Source organism: Pinus tabuliformis, chromosome 6 (assembly GCF_031772625.1).
Source record: "Pinus tabuliformis cultivar Carrire ecotype Pingquan chromosome 6, CPIR1, whole genome shotgun sequence".
NCBI lineage: Eukaryota > Viridiplantae > Streptophyta > Pinopsida > Pinales > Pinaceae > Pinus > Pinus tabuliformis.
This window is the reverse complement of record NC_142292.1, coordinates 2,020,007,915-2,020,030,228: the sequence shown is the minus strand read 5'-3', so window position 1 is coordinate 2,020,030,228 and position 22,314 is coordinate 2,020,007,915. Positions and strand designations below refer to the sequence as shown.

General features: G+C 37.8%; 1 long non-coding RNA gene across 1 annotated transcript; it reads left to right on the top strand.

Annotated features, from left to right (window-relative positions):
- Positions 1-1,162: 1,162 nt before the first annotated feature.
- Positions 1,163-7,320, top strand: LOC149267361 (uncharacterized). The gene is made up of 3 exons (XR_016253085.1): positions 1,163-1,208; positions 6,795-6,952; positions 7,073-7,320. It is a non-coding gene; the product is annotated as an uncharacterized LOC149267361 (long non-coding RNA).
- Positions 7,321-22,314: the final 14,994 nt, after the last annotated feature.

The window sequence follows — 22,314 nt, the reverse complement described above, 5'->3', positions numbered from 1 at the left end:
AAGAGGAATTTAGTCTTAGAAGAATTGTTTAGAGTTTAGCTTCAATAACAAAGTTCGAAGTCATTAGAATAGAGCTCATCACATCACTTAAAATAATTGAACTTGGATGAGTCCTTTGCATGTTGTTGGTTATAAGAGCCCTATGCACATTGATGATGTACCCCAAGTTGTAGATGTGGAGAGGGCAGGTCAGATATACGATAAATTCAGAGATCAGCCAAAGGCCAAATGTCATACTGGTCATTAGCAAAAGGCTTATTCCTATCTCTCTGGAAGGAAGTACTTTTGACTGCATCCTTAGTAGCACTGGAAACTTGTGGATCATATGTAGGTCCATATTTTATAAGTGCCTTTATTATGTTTCTACATGGAAAGAAACAATTTGAAACTCGAGGCTATGTGCTAGTTTGCGAATTTCTTGTGGGTCTTCATTAATCTCAAATTTGAATTTTAGAAGTATCCATTTACTAACAAAGTTCCATTCAGTAAACTCAGGGCTAACACTCACACTCAGATATATTCTTTTCTTAGGAGACCAAGAAGATCAACTTCTTTTATTTCTTCACTTCTTATGTTAAATCTATTGTTTGCTGCAACTTTGTGATTGATATCAAGCAGGGGACAAATCTTGTGAGGTGTGTTTGCACTGAATGCTGGTTGATGTACTGCTTTCCATCATTTTTTATGTATCTGGGGTTGAACCTCCAGTAACGATTCTTGTTATATTTCTCTCTAGTACAATTTCTAAATTTAATGATATCATATTGTACTAAATTTAATGATATCTTGTTTGTGACTAAAGAACATCAGGAAGGTTGCTAGTGCTCAGAAACAGGCTTTTCTTTTATTTTTAATGAGTCAAAATTTTCTTGGGCAGAATTTGGCAAAAGAAATTCTAAGATTGAGGCAAGCTATTCAGCGCCTTTATGAGAACAAGCCATAACTGAATTCGATATCTATGCACCTTGGAGAAAGTGGTGGTAATTTTTTCTTTACTACTTATTCTCGGATCATCTTGCATGCAGTTTAATCTCTGTTCTGTTATTGAATTTGCAGTTGTTTCTCCCTACCTTTATCTGACAATAGCCATTTTTTACTATATATCAAGCAGTTGCAAGCTAAATATGATATTAACTAATTTGTAGTTGTTGTTCAACTTTCAGCGTTGAAGGACATTTCTGGACGTTCTCTGTATTGCTTCATCTCTGGTAACAACCTTAATCTCCTTTCCGAGTTTTTGCTTCATTTCTATTTCATCCATGGACCATGATAGAAAATCCTCTTCCATCAATTGTACATTAGCCACTGAGCAGCTACAGAGTCTTATAAATTTGATTCAAAATTATTTCCCGATTGAAATGATTCAATTATATATATGCTTTCTTGATAATTTAAATTTTATTCCTTTGTGTTAAACTAATGCAAAGTGGTGCCATCGTGACTGTCTTGTTTCTATTGAACAGACTCTAGAAAATCTTAGATACAAACTTCAATAGCTTTGCTTATGTCTGTCGGAATTTTGGACTAGTCATATCCCTGTATTGATATTATATTCCACTTGGCATTTTTTTTGTCATCCACACATTAAGAAAGCGGAAAACAAATACATGCATGTACATTTACATTTAGAATGCATGCGGAAATTGATTTAGGACTTAGTGTGTGCTCTCTGCTCTATGTTGAAACAGTTTCACTTCTCTTTCCTTAGTAGCTAGGATTTTCACTGCAAAAAAGAAAGTAAACGACTGTTTATCATCTTAGATTGCATATTTAGGAATTGTATATGTACATCACGTGATCAACCTTAAAGGCAAACTTCTTAAGAAATATCAACTGTAAAATACATTTCAATAAACATAAAAACGCTTTGGAACCTAACGCACACCATTTAGAAGTCTAGGCTAGAGACGTGTTCCGGCGTCGTAAAGCCTGGTAACTATCACTTTCATCGTAGGTTGGGTGATTCCTCCTCTTTGAAACGACAAGTGCCAGTACGGACTTGTGCTCCCACGTACCGTCGAGTATATATTGGGAGACCATAGTAGGTTATATCCTTTATCCTTAGGATACTATGCAACAAATAAAGAACGAATAAATGCACGGCGTCGTGAGCTTTACCAAGCAAAAAAAAACATCATAGAATGTCAAAAACACAAAAAACAAAAGGGTGACCAACCTTCCTCGTCTGAAATGGCCCACCTTGAAAACAATCCTCCCTTGCAATTATCAGACTCTTTATCTTCTCAGCAAACCTCTCAAACAAATACATCCATGCCTCATTGCCCTAACCCCTCCTTCGCACATGCTTTCAACAACGTTTATAATGATCAAGCACATCGAGATTTCCGTTCAAAGATTGATAAACTTCCACCTAAATGCCCATGCTCCATTTGTCTTGAATCATATCCTGGAATACATATCCGCAATTCCAACCACATGTATTGCTGCTCCAGATGCATCTCTGAAACAAAGTGTCATCGCTTCTCATTATCAAACAACATGGACCCTGGCCCTCAACCAGCTACCCTTACGTCTCTTTCACAAATAGAAGAAATGCTCATTGCTAGGGTTAACCCTATACTGCAGGTAACACATGCACGTGGTGGCCAGTGGCCACACAATTTGTTTTCCTCAAGACATTACAAAAATCGCAAACATGTTGCCACGACGTGTTGAACACTTGGACATCCTAATTGTCACGCGTCATAGTAATGACCATAAGGCTTATGATTTCATTGTTAGTAGACATCGTGTTCTCGCTGCATTGGAATACAAATTGGCAAATGACCCATACTATAAGAATGTTCGTATTGATTCCAACACACTGGCATCCTTACCAGCAATCCCCACTGATGTCTCCTCCTCCCTTCACCATTCCAATACTATAGAAACCACTGTCCGCCTTCCACTTGAACCACCCCATGAGCTCATCGAAGATTTCACAGACCCATCCACTGACCAAACATCATCGTTCGTACCCATCATACCTAATACAAATACAGAAATCCAAGAAATCTGCCATTATTTGCATGCTTGCAACCACCAATCTGATACTACAATTGAGTGGCAAACAATTGGCTTATCGCCAGTCAATGAATACAACACAGAAGGTATACTCTCTATGGCTTTCCCCGCCCTTTTCCCGACTGGCGCTGCAATGCCAAATCAACCAAGAATGAAATCAGTGCAGTTACATGAATATGCACTTCATCTCATACGTTACTACGATAACAGATTTGGAAGCCACCCGTGCTTTTGTTATTACATATATAATCTCATGATGCGGCATCTCAGTCAAGCAACAGCGTCGATTTTTGTGAAAAAAAACATCATAGATAACTTTCCAATATCTATTCAAGATCTGAACATTCGATTAGAACAATTTCCAGCTTAGCAATTGGCAGAGCAAGTCATGCGATTCGGTAGCTCTTTACGTGGAACAAGGTCATTTTGGCACAAAGCTAAAAATGAACTAACGAACATGATATCTCAACTCGGTTGCCCGACGTTCTTCTTCACATTAAGTGCAGCTGATACAAAATGGCCTGATCTTCATGCAGTCATGCCCGGATGTCTTCCTTCTGATATTGCAAAACAACAAAAGTGGAGAAATGATAACATTATCTCTAACCCACATTTAACATCACTATATATGCACCATAGATTCACAGCATTTCGTGAGATTATCTTAGAGAAACACTTGAATACAAAAGATTACTGGTACAGGTACGCATTCTACCGCATTTTTTTTCTCCAAGAACTCTAAACAACATTCCTCACCTATTGCAAAATTATCTTACAAAAACGCATACTTGATAGGTATGAATGGCAACATAGGGGATCTGCGCACATCCACGGTTTCCTTTGGATAGAAAATGCACCTGATATGGAGAATCTCAACTGGGAAGACACAGAAGCAGTTGATATTACAAGGTAGTTCTTCGACAAATATATTTCCGCTTGGAACCCTCGTGCTCCTTCGACTTCAAACCAACCAAATGCTTGGACAAATCCCGAAGACCCTTGCCTATTGTCCACACCGCAAATCTTCACAACCAATCCTTTCAGTGACTATGAACAGCTCGTCAATTGTGTTGAACGTCACACAAAATGCTCAGAAAGCACGTGCCTAAGAAAAAATGGATCCTCACTCCAATGTCGTTATAAAGCACCGTGGGAATTACATCCAAAATCGGCCTTATTCATTGATTCCAATGGCCAAAAAACATACACCCCTGCTCGCAACGACGATCGACTCAATAGCCATAACCCTACCATCCTATCTATTTGGCGTGCAAATGTTGACTGCCAACCAGTACTCTCCATACATGCTGTACAAAAATATATCGCCAAATATGCATCCAAAGCAGAAAAAAAATCTGAAAGCTTCCACCACATGCTACGTAGAATTGTCCTGGCTTCACCCATTGCTGACCCAGCAACATCCGCATTTCGAAAATTTCTTGCAGAAACCCTTGTTGATCGTGACATTGGAGCACAAGAAACCTGCCATATGTTGCAAAAATTACCATTAACATTATGTAGTCGGCCATTCATTTCTTTAAATGTAAACCAAAAAATTCTTATGCGCCTTCCACAAACGAACACCGCCTCCACTACATCCCCGCACTTCATAGATACATATATCCAGCGCCCTTCTACCCTAGAGTCCACATCACTAATAGAATTGGCAAGATCCTGGTCATATGATCCTCGTCGCAAAACAAACAAATGGAAACAAAGGCCTACAAAAGCAATTGTTCGGGTCATACCACGTTACTCCTCCATACCATCCACAACAGAACCTTGCTACGCTGACTTTTGCAGGGTTGAACTTATGCTATACAAACCTTTTCGCCATATCGTACAAGATATAGGAGATTCTGCTGCAAAATTCATCGCAAATTGGCAAACATTTCGTCCATTCTACAATCCTTGGCATCAACACCGCACACTATCTGATATTGAATCTGTCACAAATGATACCTCAACTATAAATGAAGCCAATCCAACAAACACCATGGAAATAAATGAATGGGAATTACTTTCCCAATTACACCCTACAAATGAGCTTCTCATAAACGACCTTGACATGCTTGGTCTTCGTGGCTTTGATGACACCCATAACTGGAATCATACCACTATCCCATTGGATCTACAAAATAATGCAATACAATTCATTGAGAATAGCCGCTTCATCCACTGCATTCTTCAAACACATCAACATACCTTGCCGACCCTTACCACATTATCTCCAATGCAAAGAAAAGCTCTAAATATTATTTTTAATCATTTTGCTAGGAAGGATTATTTACCCGCTCTCAGAATGATAATACAAGGCACTGCTGGTACGGGAAAATCCCTCCTTATTAATTGCATCAAAGATATGCTCATAGGCCTTGCAAGCCTGGAACCTTCACCGATCATGCTCCTCGCCCCTACAGGGGTTGCTGCCTTCAACATACAAGCATCGACAATCCATTCTGCTTTGCACCTTCCTATAAAGGATCTTATGCCCTTAGAAGGTAATTCTCTTGCAAAATTCCAAGAAGAACTCAGGCATATAAGATACATACTAATCGATGAAATGAGCTTCATTGGGCCAAAGCTTCTCAGCCATATTGATGAACGTCTTCGCGAGGCATTTCCCCACCAAAGAAACACTCCTTTTGGTGGTTGTTCCATAATATTGGTTGGTGATCTCGGTCAGCTACCACCTGTCAAAGACATACCTCTATATGCAGGGACGAGCCACAGAAGCACATTGTGGAACACCTTCAACACAGTCATCACATTAGACACAATATTTCGTCAACAAGGCGACGACATCTCACAGGTTACTTTCAGGAACATTCTCCAGAACATTAGAGATGCAAATCCAACAATCGACGACTACAACGTACTCATGTCGCGCACAGATTCCTTTTTATCAGAAGAAGAGATATGTTCATTCCATGATTCCATGCATCTATTTCCAACAAATGCTCAAACAATGGTCCATAATAAGCAAATGATGAAATCTCTAAACACTCCTATCGCACGATCCATTGCTGAAGATGACAACACATATTCCAGTGTTTCCTCTGAAGACGAGCAACTTGAGCGAATTGTATTGCTATGCAATGGCGAAAAAGTTATGTTGACTTCCAACCTTTGGGTTTCAGCCGGTCTTGTTAATGGTTCCCTTGGAAAAATTGTAACCATCTTTTACAAAGAATCAACTGCACCACCACAAATTCCAACATTTGTTGTCGTAGATTTTCCCAAGTACATTGGGCCTCCTTGGGATGAAATAAACCCCACTCACTTGCCTATTCCAGCAGTAAAAAGAAATGGTCATGCACAAATTCCACTGAAGATGGCTTGGGCTTTAACCATACATAAATCTCAAGGTATGACACTTCCAAAAGCAACAATTGACATTGGAAAAATAGAACGTCAAGGTCTCACATTCACAGCTATTTCAAGAGTGCCTTCTCTACAAGATCTCCGGATTAACCCCGCATTCAGTTTCGATCGTTACAGTGAAATGAAGGACAACAAAAACATTGCTCACAGAAAACACGCAGAAGAAATTCTCTGTTCAATGCCGCCTCCAGATAATCTGCTCCAACCCATACTTTGACATCAACAAAAGGTTTCCTCCATTTATTTACCTCATTCTATTTCATAACATACTTTTCATATCTTTCAACAACAACCAACTTTAATCAATATTAGTAAATAAGAAAATATTAGAATGTCTTTATATTATCTGTACATCTCATTCTAACCTTTTCTTTCTTTTGCAACAGGCCACATGGGCTCAGAAATAACATACCTGCACAACTACATGTAGATTGGCAAGCAAAAAAACTGCATCTCCAGCTGCGCATTAACCTCCAATAGTGTTCAATATGCTGTTATTCACCATGCATCTTCCACTAACAATATATAAATCCCCATAGCAAAGGTAACTTCATTACCATTCATTCCAGATTCATTTTAACACAACTCACCTGCAAAGTATTACTAATAAATTTCTGCAGCTGATTTACATATTACTAATTCTAACAAAATATACATTTTGCAGGTCCATTACTGCTTCTTCGGGTCTTCGCTACCTCCACCATGTTTTCGTACAACTTCAAATATGGAATGACAAGCACAATGTTCTTTAGACTATTATATTCCTTCTCGAACCTCTTTTGTTACAATTCACTGTTTGTATTTTCCATTTCAAACTTGAAAAAGGATGTTTCAAGATCAAATACCGTTTTCATGGTTTGTTTCCTCACAACTATTTGTGTTTTCCATTTCAAACTTTAAAAAGGATGTTACAACACACTATTTGTATTTTCCATTTCAAACTTTAAAAAGGATGTTACAATACACTATTTGTATTTTCCATCTCACACTTAAAAAAGGATGTTTCAACATCAAATACCATTTCGATAGTTTATGTCCTCACAACTATTTGTGTTTCCCATTTCAAACTTAAAAAGGGATGTTTCAAGATCAATACCATTTTGATAGTTTATGTCCTCACAACCAATTCATTGTCAATGGGTTTTAACATATTTTGTTGACAAAATCAATTGATTTTAATGATTATAATACATGTTTTCAATATATCTTCATATTAATTTAATTTTCCATTTGAATAATGATTTCTTAAATAGCCCTTTCCAAATCAATATGTTTGCCCGGTTGTTGTTCGCATATTAATTTAATTTCCCATTTGAATAATGATTTCTTAAATAGCCCTTTCCAAATCAATATGGTTGCCCGGTTGTTGTTCGCATGGATTCATTCAATTATCTTCACCTTTAACTCCACAATTTTTACCAACTACAAACAAAGGTCTCTAAACAGGTTCAATGCATATTTATGGCTACTTGCATTCCATTTCAACGTTTTTAGGCATCGCTCCCTCAAATTAAAACTCGAATCTTGCTTTCAAAAAAGCCCGCAAAAGCCTATTCACATTTCAATATTCTTCCACACACTATGCCTTACGGCGTTTCCTTTGCAACATTAGGTGCAAATGCTAGTAAATATCATTTCATAAAAATAAACATCATGATGATAACCATCTAACAAACATAAACATCATCTAATTTCATATATAAAATTTTGATATAAGTTCACCAATACATAATCTATAATAAATATCATTTCATAAAAATAAACATCATGATGATAACCATCTAACAAACATAAACATCATCTAAAATACACATTCAAATTCACTAACATCATCTAATTATATACACCTCTAGCACATATAAACATCATTAGCTAGCACACAAATCTAATAATATAACAAGGCATCATCATCATGATCACATCTAACAAAACACAAGCATTGTCTAACATCATCACCACACACATCCTCAAATATACATCTCATGTCAAATAACTACTATAACATACACATCTATCTGCAAGCACATTAAATGAACATATCTAACATGACCTAACAATATACACATCAACACCAACATATAAATTAAGTACATCAACATGAACAAAAAAAATGTGCCACATATATATATATATATATATATATATATATATATATATATATATATATATATATATATATATATATATATATATACAAACATGTCAAATAATTGTTATCAAATATTTGATACAACAATATTAATGGCGGCATGTTTTGTAGCAGAAGACGATGGATGGTCAACTACCTAAAAAGTCAAAGTATGAGGTGGAGGAGGAGGTGGTTGGTCTACTCTCTGAGGATCAGAAACATGAGGTAGTGGGTCATGAGGTGAATGAGGAGGAGGTGGACTACTACCAGAAGGATCACCACCCTGATCAATATATGATGTGGTAGTATTGGGTGAAGATTATGTATCTGGATGGGTATCCCTCCTTGTTGCCAGTATAAACCTAGTAGCTCCAACGATATGACACATAAGACTCATCATATTGCACAACAAGTCTCTCCATAGCTCCAGGAGCCTAGGATCTGCCCTGATGTCTTGAGTCAACGCAAGGTGGAATTTCACCTCAACCAAAATTCTAGAGAGTTGGTCGCCCAACTCCATCCTGAACATAGTATCAGGCCTACATGACCACATGTCTATGGGTATGTGCATCTCAGGATGTCCCTCACACATCTTAACCTCAACCCTCTCTGCATCTACATCTAGTGAGGGAGGAGGCATGTCCCCATGAATGTGCCAATATCTACAAAATATATAGTACACAACAATAATTAGACAAATTCATTAAACAATTTAATAAAACAAGTTAAAGAACATGCTAGAATAAATTGTATTCTAATTAATTAAGATAATAAAATGAAAACACTCATATTACATATCTCACCTATTGGCTCATCATGTGTGAAGAGGATGTCGAGACACTGCCACCAATACATCCCTGCATAATGACATGACACCATGATGAACATGTGGCCGACCTCACTGGCTAGTAGCCCCAGTGTGTCGGTGGAAATCATGGTCAGATACTCTAGTTGGCCCCTCTTGGGCATCATCTCACCCACATGTATATTTGTACCTCAATGATTGACCTAGGAGGGTGATGATCAAAAGTAGGCCTCGTGTCCAGAAACCTCTTGAAAATAAAACAAAACAACTTTGAAGCAAAAACGAAGTTCGAACTCCTGTGTATCATAACACGACATCTATCTAAAGCTATCAAAAACTGTCGCAAAAAAATGGCAGACCATCTAATACGTCGTGGCCTCTACACCAAAGAATCAACATGAAAAAAAAAGAGGCCAATTAATGCACTTCCCATCACTGGTAGAGTGTGCAATGGAACTCACTAATAATTAGAGGCACCTAACCTCCTCTGCACTAAGAAAACCAATCCATAGTTGTCTACCAGACACTTGAAAATCCGTTGGGGAAACTACATAATCCCCAACGTATCTCTAAGAGTAGATAAGTTGAATCTCTGCTAGAACACCATGGGGGACATCAGGTTACTGGTAAAATCCTCCCCTCTCCTAGATAGACCAGTGATAAAATAAATATCCTCCTCAGTGGGCTCGTACCACATGTCAGGACTGACACGAAAATCCTATCGGTGGACATCCCACCAACGGATTATTTGTGCCAACAACATGGAGTGCCCCTTTGGGGGATGTAGCCTCGTCATAGTAATTAAGGAGGCCTAAATTCCTCAAGAGACCTTGGTTCGTTGCAATAATAGGGAAAGTGTACAAATCCATCTCCCTCTCCCGCACCTCCCAGTCTCGTACCAGATTGTATTGATCAACCCTTTGCTCCTGCTGTTGTTGCTCCTGTCTCTTCATGATCGACATATAAAATACATCAGCCTCATAGATAAAACATACTTTTTTTTATTAAATTGAAAATGTGTTTATAAATATGGACATCTAAATTTCAATTAAAAAAAAAATCAACCTTGGTGCGCCAAAAAAAATAGGAATGCATCGTACACAGTGTGCCAAAAAAAAAGAACGCACCACACACGGTGCACCAAAAAAAAGGAGTGCACCAAAAACAGTGTGTGCATCGACTTGATGCACCGCTTTTGGTTTGCATACATATATACCATTAGTTATTTTTATTTTTCAATGCGGTGCGTCAACATAACATTTCACACCGGTGCATTAATTTTATGTCGACAAACTGCAACAGAATGTTCAGGTTAACGAACGCACCGAGCTATAATTTTTTAATATTATGTGGTGCATTTGGTAAAAATAAATGCAAAAGAAAGTTACTTTTAATAGACACACCGCTGTAAAAATTAAAATTTTTAAAGTGGTGTGTCATAGAACTTCACGGCCTGATGTGTTTCCATTTACCAAATGCACCGAATAATATTAAAAAAATTGCAACGCGTTAAGATTACACATTGATTTGTAGTGCACCTTGTAAATTTACAGGGTGCATCATGAACGGTGCGAGCCGAACCTCTCGAATGCACCGCACAGGAAAATAAATAAATACAATAAAATAAAAAAACAATCATTTTTTTACTTAATTTTCAATTCTACTCTGCTAAAAAATTAAGTTAGCGAGAAACATAGACATAATCTGGACATTTTCTCATTGGGGAGGTATGGTTGCCACGTAAACGAAAAAAAAATTGACCATTGTTTAAAATTCGAAAGACATGCAGTGAGAAACAGATATACTGATGATAAACAAGGGAAACATTAATGGCAGGGCACTGGTGCTTGAGAGCCCCACATCACTGCAAATAGTAAAAATGAATTTTATGGTTGGCAAGTTCTTTTATTTATTTAACCTTGTTTTGGTGTGCTTGAACTTAATGCACCAGCGCAGATTATTTACGAAGCACATTGCAATTTTTTAAACTGCGGTGCACCATGTTATGTAAGCACCAGGGAATTTCAAAAGATTAATAACACCAGTGCTTTGAGGGAATATAACACCGAAATGGTGAAAATGAATTTTACGACTGAAATTTTTTAAATTTATCCTTTATTTGGTGCTACCGAGTAGTATATGCATCAGTGCTTTGGTTTCACCTAGTGCACCACTATTTTTAAATTAAAAACCCTGCAACGATACACCATGTCGTATACACACGTGGGCGTTCAAAAAAGATCATATCACCTGGGCTTCATGGGAGTATAGCACCAGAATGGTGAAAATGAATTTTACGACCAACATTTTTTTTCAAAATTAACACTAGTATGGTGCTATCGAGTAGTATACGCACCAGTGCTTTAAGATTACTTAACGCACCGTTATTTTTTATTTAAAAAAAATAACCCTCGAACGGTGCACCATTGTCTATTAAGCACTGAGACGTACAATTATATTAATGGCACCATGCTTATTATATGATTAGTGCATCGATGTTTTTTAAATTAAAAATCTTGCCATTGTGCACCATGTGTTTATGCACCCGGGCTTTTGTAAAAAGGGAAAGCACCGATGCATTTTGTGAGTTGAGCATCAAAATGGTGAAAATGAATTTTATGACCAACAATTTTTTTTTTAATTTAACCTTTGCCTAGTGCTATCAAATAGTATATGCACCAATGTGCCTTATATACATAGCGCACCATTGTTTTTATTTGCATAAAAAATAACAATACAACGATGCACCATTTTCTATTAAGCATTGGGTTCTTTAGTTCAATTAACAACAATGGTGTGTATAATATAAGAAGCACATCGCCATTTTTAAATTAAAAACCCCACAATGGTGCACCATATTGTTTACACAACAGGGCGTTCATATATGGGTTTAGCACCGGGCATTGTGACAGTATAGCACCAGATTGGGAAAAATGAATTTTACTACTGACATTTTTTTTTTAATTTAACCCTTTTCTGGTGCCATCAAGTAGTATATGCACTAGTGCACATTATGTACTTAGCGCATTGTTATTTTTTTATTTTTATAAAAAATAACTCTGCCACGATGCACCATATGCTATTAAGCACTTGTGCGTATAATTATAGTAACACACCGGTGTGTTCATATATTATAGACGCACTATTAAAAAGCAACCACTAAAACATTTTCCCTCCCAACTCCACTAGTGACCTTCGCTACAAATGGATTTTTGGACTATTTTTATAGGGGCTTCCGCACAAACCTCCGCTAGAGGGTCTTTTCCTTGTAGTGGTATTTTATATTAGTATGAACATTTTATACATTTTGAAAGTGATAAATATAAATATATGCCTTTAAAGGGGATCGACATTGAGAAGGTTTTGGCCAAAGAAAAAAAATGAATTTTTCTCTTTGTTTGGCCATTGATTTTACTTTTGATACATGAGCACATTTCCATTTAGATCTATGGGTTGCTCCTTGTGGTGATTGTCTACCTTTTATGGTTACAATTTAGAATCTTTGAGACTATTGAAAAAATATAAATTGTTGTGAAACTTATTTACGAAGTGAATGGATAGATAGAGGATTTAGCAAATCCCTAATTAATTGATTTAGGGAAATCATGACCAAAGATAGCAAATTTTCATGCCATTAATCACAACACTGGGCATGTACATTGTCATTATGCTAAATTTCGAATTTGAAATGTATAGTAATTACCACACCATGCTTATGACCTCAAACTAGAGATGTTGTGCATATTTGGGCACTTATATCTCAACAAAATTATGCCATATACAATAAATTTATGATGGATGTATATATATCTGTGTGTGTGTGTGTGTGTGAATTTCATGATATTTATGTTACAGTTGACACTACTTCTTTGAAAAATAGTGTTAAATAAATCACAGTGTTCATGTACAAAAAAAAACATCTATCAGATGGCAAGCATGGGAGGAATAAGGCCAACTGGCATAAAAAATATGAATACTAAGATAGGTTGAGGCACACCATTGGTTGGTCGAGAGAGGATAGGCCAGACTGGGCTCTAACTAACCACATGCAGAAATCGAACAACAGAAAAGAAGGGAGATGGAGATGGGAAGGACATGGGAAAAACAAGGAAGAAAACAATGAAAGAAAAATAGAGAGCGTGGTAGAAGGAAAAAAAAATAAGGGAATATATTTGAAGGGTAGCACCAGGAGTACGTTACAAAAAAGAAATAAAGGTGTAAGGAACTTGGTCGTGTGCCTTGTACAGTAAAGAGGGAAAGGCAGACCTGCACACCAAGAGAACAGACGACTTAGGCCAATTATTTTCCCATGGTGAGTTTCTATAACCATGCTTAGTTTGGTGTATGAATGTATAGACTATCTTACCTTTCTTGCATATCAAATTGCAGTAAACCTTGGCTCCCTTGTTTCTTATTAAATAGGGTTACTCTGTCAATAAAATTGGGGTGGAGTTTAGATCTCTAAAGCCCCTAAACTGACTGAGGGTGGAGGCTTCTTTTTTTTTCTAGAGTCCCTCATTCGCTAGTGGGTGGAGGTAGCAGACCTTAGGTTGCCCTGGACTATCCTTCTTTTCTGGACCACTCAAATTGCAGTAGACTCTAAACTCCCTACACTGGGTGGATTTACTGCAACGATAAATTCAGGGTGGAGGAAAACCTCTAGAGTCCTTGAACTAAGAGAGGGTGGAGGCTCTCACCTTTGGAGTACTTCATTAGCTGGTGGGTGGAGGTAACTTACCTATGGAGTCCTTGGACTAGCCTCTAAATGAGTGCTTTTATGCCAGAAGGGTGGAGGTGGGTTAGGCCTTTGGAATCCCTCGTATATGTGGATGTGTGGTCATTATGACTATCAAGCTAGGGGGTGACAACTACATGAGGAGTCTGATTGTAGCCTATCTGTTGTTGGGTGGAGAATTCACGTCACTATCCCAATGTTCATCCCTTAAAGGTTTTGATTTCCATAAGTAAATCTCATAGTAATTTCTATTGTTACATAAGGGCTTAATGCATGGTGTAATTTATCATGATCTGTGGTTTATTGTCATGGTTAAGATGTTGAATATTGCATGCACATTGAATGCATGATCTAATTTATCATGGTGTTGTGGATTATCTGTGGTTACTATCATGGTTAAGATGTTGAATATTGTATGTACGTTGAATGCATGGCATAATTTATAATGGTATTGTGGCTTATCTGTGGTTTACTATTGTGGTTAATATGTTGAATATTTTATGTATGTTGAATGCATGATTACCCTGTGGGAATATTGTAGAATGACTTTAAGCTATACCTTTGGAGACACTATCTCGTTATTTAGTATTAAGTCTTACAATGATTTTAAATTGTATTTCATGGAGTGAGAGAATCGTTTGTTAACTAAATTTTGCAAATTCTATGTGAATGGATCAAAATGATTTTCCCATTATGTAGTTTATGTAGGTTTGGATATTATTATTGTTGTGTAAAAAAACAATAAAACCTGAAGACTATCAATAACCACAAAAGATTGATTCGATATATTCACATTTCTTATTGTTGTATGTCAACTCTTGGCTCTTTTTTTGCCTCATCTAGGTGTTCCAATTTTGATTTTGGCAACCTTGGTATAACCTCATTTTAGCACCCATAATCCAATGAGGCTTCCGACTCTAAAGAATTTTTTCAGCGTTCACAAATTCATCTTGCCTCTCTCTTAACTTGAGAGGCATAAATTGTTACTCATCTCTTCTATCGCTAAGAGGGCACAAGACAAGTCATAAACCTATAGGAGGAAAAATGGTGTTAATCATATACGCAAGTTCCCTGTTGAGCCTTGGATGCGGTTAGACCGATTATATCACACTCTTACACTTGGTAGAATGAAATATGAACTTTATGATAACTCTTGCAAGTTGTCCTTGCCCCAAGAACAAGATCCTCTATTCCCTTACGTTTTTAAATAGGTTTCATATCAGCATACCAACTCTACCATTACTGAATAAGGATGTTGAACCGTAACTTGGACCTTTTTCTTTTCTAGGATATATAAGTTAACCTAGTGGAAGCATGCTAGGCCCTACGATAAGTATCCTTCTGTCGAAATATTGCTCCAAAAGGAAGTGGTTTTCCTTGTTTGCAGGGAGCCCAATAATGAAAGTGTATATACTTCTTGCATTTCTTATGCCTTTTTAATTATGTTTACAACTAAGCCATGAGTTAGGCAGAGTTACGCAAGTCAATAACTTAACCCACTCATCCTTTAGCACCATAATAAATATAGTTTCAGAATTTAGATAAAGTCTTCCGTGTGATTAATGTAGAAATTATTTTAGATTCAAAATGCTAATTGTAATTTACTAAAACAATAAACTTGAATCTACGCTATTCATCAGCAGAAACAATTAAACGATCATGAAATCACAAAGCATACAAGAGAAAGAATTAAATCAACACATTAAACAATGGTTTCCTGGGGAAAGCCACAGCTAAAAACCCTTGCTATTTGTATATTGCATTACTCAGAAAATATGAGAAGATTACGATGCTTTGCTCAAGCCCGAGCAACCTTTGCACTATCTATATCTATCTCACAGCTTCCTAGACAAGCCCAGGAAAATACTTAACCAATTTTATGCTTGCCCAAGTCCCTATTTCCTTGTGTTATTTCCTTGGGAATTAGCCCCTATCAAGTAGGGAAATTCCTCAGTTGGAATTGTGCAATCATCATAGGCCTTCCTCTGACTGCATGCACCACCTGTACAATTTGGATGATTATACAACTGATAGTACATTGTCCCTTAACTCCAATCTTATCCGGGTAACTCTCATATTTGACAGGCATGAGTTATTTATGAGTGAATCAACAATTATCTGGTTGATCACTACAAGAAACACCAGACTACTAGACCTCCCACTAGTTCTTCCAATAGTTGGAACTAGTTTAACTGAATTTAACTCAGTTAAACTGAATTAATTAATTACAACTCAAAATAAACTCAACTAGGGCTCCTATAAAGTAGGAGACACTATACATGACTCAAGTTAAACCCTCAACTCGAATTAATAGAGCCAACTAGGTCAAATTAACTTAGTTAACTAATACAAATTGTCATGTGATGTGGAATTACAATTTTATTCCTAATTTAATTCAAGGACAAAATTAAATTAGGATTTTCTTGTTGCATTTTCAACACTCCCTCTCAACAAGAAAGGGATTATCTGCTACGTCGATCCTGCCTCTATGAAACTCGAATTTTCATCTTGACAGTGCCTTATTCAATATATCTGCATCCTGTTTCTCTATAAGAATGTATAGGATGTCGATATGCTTGGACCGATCAAGAAAAATTGGATTCTCAGAGAGTTTGAGACAACTCTGGCTGTCATAGTAAATCATTGTAGGATCCATCTACTAACCAAATAACCCAATAAGGATCTTCCTCATCCAAATAGCTTCACAATTTGCTTGACTAGTAGCCATGTACTCTGCTTCTACCGAACTGAGTGCAACTGATCACTTCTTTCTATTGTACTAAGAAACCACTATTGACCCAATACTGAAGATTCCCCCTAATTCACTCTTACTTTCGGATGGACTCCATGCCCAATCTGCATCTGTGAAGCCTTGCAGTTTCACTCCCTCTGTCCGTTTGTACCAAAGACCAAATTGAGTAGTGCCTCTAAGGTATATTAACACATGTTTAGATGCCTTCCAATATGGATTGGTTAGTTTAACCATTGCTTGACTAAGTTGGTTAACTACAAAACATATGTCCGGTTGTGTGTTCACCAAATACATAAGTGAACCCACGAGCTGCCTGTAAATAGTAGCCTCCATTACTTCACCTGAAGTAGCATCTTCCTTCCTCCAATTCTCTGTTAGAGGAGTATCCATGGGTTTGCTACTCTCCATGTGGAACTTCTTCAATATCTCATTGGAATACTTGCCCTGAGAGACAAACAATTCCTCATCTTCTTGCCATACTTCCCTACCAAGGAAATAATGCATGAGCCCTAGGTCCTTCATCTCAAATTATCTTGCAAGATCCTCTTTGAAATATTTTACCAGCTTCTCATCACCTATTAGAATTAAATCATCAACATATAATACTATAATCAACAATTTACCTTCAACCACAATATGGTAAAGGTTTGCATCGACTTCAATTTTGGTGAAGCCCAACCTGGTGAAATAATTGTCAATCATGGTGTAACAAGCACAAGGTGCTTGTTTCAATCCATATAGCACCCACTTGAGTCTGCACACATGTGACTCTTTGTTGAAGGTCTCAAATCCTTTCTATTGCTCAATATACACCTCTTCCTCAATCACTCTATTGAGAAATGATGTCTTCACATCCATATGATGTATCTTCCATCCCATCTGCGTTGAAAGTGCTAGAATATATCGGATTGAAGAGTACCTTGCTACTGGAGCAAAGGTCTCCTCATAATCAATTATCTCCACATGAGAGAACCCTTTAGCCACAAATCTAGCCTTGTGCTTCTCCACACTCCCATCTGCTGCTTGCTTTACCTTGTAAAGCCATATGGAAATCAGCATTGACTTATTTGCTTGTCTTAGGACCACTTCTCAAACATTGTTTCTGATAATGGAGTCATACTCCTCTACTATGGCATCAACCCATACTAGTTGCTACATTTCTTCCTTGAATGAGGATGGCTCAATCTCTACACTCTCACTCATCATATCCATGTAGCCAGTGTATTGATTTGGTGACCTCCTCTTCCTACGTTGTGATGTGGGTGCTCCCACATTCTCTCTAACATCATGCATCAATATGTTAGCCTCTCTATTGTGCTTCCTTCCATCTCTAGAAGTCTCTGCATGAGTGGGTGCTTCCACTCTCTGATCCTCTCCATGTGGCTTCTCCACATCATCCTAAGGTTCTTCTTTTGGAGCTAAAATATCCTCATCTCCATGTAACTGAAGTTGCCTCTCAAGAGAACATCTCATGGCCTTCTCTTCATTGAAATTCACATCTCTACAAACCACTGTCATCCTGTGAGATGGTAGGTACACTCAATAGTTGTTAGGTGTATTAGTGTACCCCATAAATATGCCAACTTAGTTGTTGGTTCTAGCTTTTTCCTTGCATCCTTGGTAGCATGACAGTAAATTGATGAACCAAATATCTTGAAGTGTGCCACATCTGGTTTCTTACTCATCCCAAGAATCCAATGAGGAATTATGTTCTATACATATATAACTATGTTGCATGCTTCAGCCCATAAGTGCAACAGTAGGCCCTGGTCATGTAACATTACCTATGTAGCTCCCGCAATACTTTTGTTCTTCCTTTCATCCACCCCACTCTATTGTGCATTATGGGGTGCTATTAATTCCCGTTGAATGCCTTCTGATCCACATAAGTTCTTGAATTCATTCGACACATATTATCCACTGTTAGCGCTCCTAAGAGGCTTCACTTTCCTGCCAGTGTCTTTCTCAACAAGCGCTTAAATTCACAAAATTTAGAGAACGTATGATCTTTCTTTGCATGAATAAAATCCAACACTTACATGAGAAATCATCTACGAATATTACATAATAACTATGCTTGGTCGTGTAGCCTATCGAGAAGGGTCTACACACATCTTAGTGAAATCTTTCAAGGATCGATTATGCTCGACTGTCCTTATCATGAAATGTGGCGTTGGTGTACTTCCCCAATGTACACCCTTTGCATGTATCTCTCTACTCTAATGTACCCTTGGGAAGTCATGTAGAAATCTGTTTCATGATTTTCTACATCCAATTTGTAGAGGTTCTTCACCCAAACCCCAATATGCTCCACTTGTCCTAAGGCTACATGATGAAGGAAAGCCTTTCCTTTGATAAATAGCACATTGTAATCACGATCCTCCAACATAGCAACTAAAACCAAATTATTCTTCAGACCTAGAACATACATGACATCTTTTAATGTGAGAGGAGAACCAGACTCCCTCTTAAAAGTAAAAAAATTGATTCTGGTCGCGTTATACCTTCCATGATCTCCCATTTTGATGTGCGTATGGAGGTCCTTCTCCTCCAAGTCACTGAAGAATTCTTTGCTGCCAATTATATGGAATGCGGCTCCACTATCCAGATACCACACACTACCCATCACAGATGTCACCATGCAAGCTATGAGGGTGAAATCCAACTTGAATTGTGAAGCAAGAGCTTCTACTATTGCTCCTCCAGAAGGATTCTTGTCATCCTTCTTGTGTGGGCATTTCGTGGCATAGTATCCTAGATCATGACAGTGAAAACATTTAATCTTTGACAAGTTTTTCTTCTTGCCACCTTGACTGGAATCTGATTTCGAATGGGATGACTTTCCTTTCCCTTTCTTTGCCTTTCCAGCTAAGGAACAACTCTCCTCATCATCATGCTTGGATGAGAATCCATCTTTGGTGTTCCACCGAATCTCTTCTTGCACAAATTCATACCACAAATGCTCCCACTCTAGTAGCTTCTCCCTCCCATTTACCGAATCCTGGTAGTTGTGCTAGCTCTTGGGAAGGCCTAGAAGAGTTAGGCTGACCAGATCATCTTCAACAATTGTAACACCAACACTTCCAAGCTCATCTTGATATTGGGTGAACTTGGTCAAGTACTTTAGTATTGTGTCGCCCTTCTCCATCTTGATTTTTTTGTGATTTTCCTTCAGTGGCAGCTTCTTGTGTTCACTATTGTTTTGAAACAAGTATGTCAAGGCCCTCCATATTGCATATGGAGTCTCCTTACCGTGGAGGTTCAAGAAAATATGATCTCGAACTCCTTCTAGGATAATCCTTCTCGCCTTTGCAACACATTTTCTCCACTCTACTAGATCTTGAGAATCAGTTGTTGGAGGCTTATGAATATCTTTGTCTATGAATTCCTTAAGCATGTTGTCTTCCAAAACTACCTTCACCATGTCCTTCCAAGCAATATAGTTAAAACTATCCTCAAGGGAATATTCGAGTCTCAATCTGTAGAACAAAATCCTGTTGGATCTGAAGTATGATACTGCAAATTTGATTTCACCTGCAAAAGAAAAACTTGTATTCTTCTCTTTTAGAGTGATTTTTTCTTTGATACCATGTATAAATTCCTTGTAGATTCAAACTCCTAATTGTAATTTACTAAAACAATAGATTTGAATCTACTCTACTCATCAGCGGAAAAAATTAAACGATCACGAAATCATGAAGCATATAAGAGAAAGGATTCAATCAATATATTGCACAATGATTTCCTAGGAAAATCCATAGTTGAAAACTCTTATTATTTGTATATTGCATTAGTCAGAAAATATGAGAATATTACAATGTTTTTCTCAATCCCGAGCAACCTCTGCACTATCTCTATCTGTCTCACAACTTCCTAGACAAGCCCGAGCCAATACTTAACCAATTTTATGCTTTCCCAAGTCCCTATTTCCTTGCGTTGTTTCCTTGGGAATTATCCCCTATTAAGTAGGGAAATTCCTCAATTGGAATTGTGCAATCATCATAGGCCTTCCCCTAGCTTCATGCACCACCTATACAATTCAGATGATTATACAACTGATAGTACACTGTCCTTGAACTCCAATCTCATATGGGTAATGCTCAGATCTGACATGCATGAGTTATTTATGAGGGAATCATCAGTTAAATGGTTGATCATTGCAGGAAACGCCACACTGCCAGACCTGCCACTAGTTCCTCCAACAGTTGGAACTAGTTTAATTGACTTTAACTCAGTTGAATTAATTAATTAAAACTCAAAATAAACTCAACCAGGGCTCCTATAAAGTATGAGACACTCTACATGACTCAAGTTAGACCGTCAACTCAAATTAATTAAGCCAACTAGGTCAAATTAACTTAGTTAACTTGATCTGTTAATGAAAAAGGTATTATAGACTATGTGTGAATTCGCTTATGTTACTTAGTGCAACGGATTGAAAAGATTGTGAATAACATAAACACATAAGCAATTTGAAAACACATTTAAACACATTAAAACAACCAAATTTAATAAAGGAGTTCACCAGACTTTCTGGCTACGTCTCCTGGTCCTTTCGCTCCCAGTGCTGACCTCTTTATTTTGTCTTCAATATGCTGTTATAGGTATGAGCTCGAAAACAGAGTCTCAAATCAGAAAATGGACATCACCACTGCGTCTAGCATGAAATTTCGAGTCAAACAAGTATAAACTTCACCATATTTAGCCACAGTGACCTCCAGACCCCTTGGAAAGTCAAAAACCACCTCTATACTTGCAAAAACCACCTTTCTATTGTGCAAAACCACCTCTGCGGATGAAAACCACCTTGGAAACCGCGATGCGGTATGGCGGGTTTGACACCTGCATAACAATTAAATAAAGTTTGAGTGGCTTGAATACCAAGCTCCACCGCTTGGTCTATTGGCTATCAAACTTGTGTTAAGGCGCTGGTATATATAGTGGGAGGTCGGCGGGTCGAAACCCCCGCCCGACACTCCGGCATTTTACATGGCATTGATACGATATATATATTATATGATATTTGTTGTGGTTTGTTGCGATATTTAATATGGTTCGTGACTATGGTTTAATACATATGTTTCAATACACATATTCCGGTAAGGTGACCGGTGGTCGTGGGGTTGACCCTGATCGTCTGGCCCTTTTCCGGTAGCCACATCCCGAAACATTAAATATAACCATATCCCTTCCGATATCAAGACCTATCATAGCCCTATCGGTGCACTCTTCCGGCGAGATCTCAGCCTTTTCGGGAGGTCAGGGGTTCGATCCTCCCTAACCCCCAAAATTTTGGGATTTCATGCCAACATTGGGCAAATCTGGGCTGCCACGTGTCAGCACCGGATTGGCCCATATCAACCAATCAGATCACGACACATCACCAACCTTGATGACATCACCTTGGACATATGGCGCATTCCCGGGACGACACGTGTCCTGCTGACTTTGACTTTTCCTCATTTTTCCGTAGTTTTCCTTGAAAC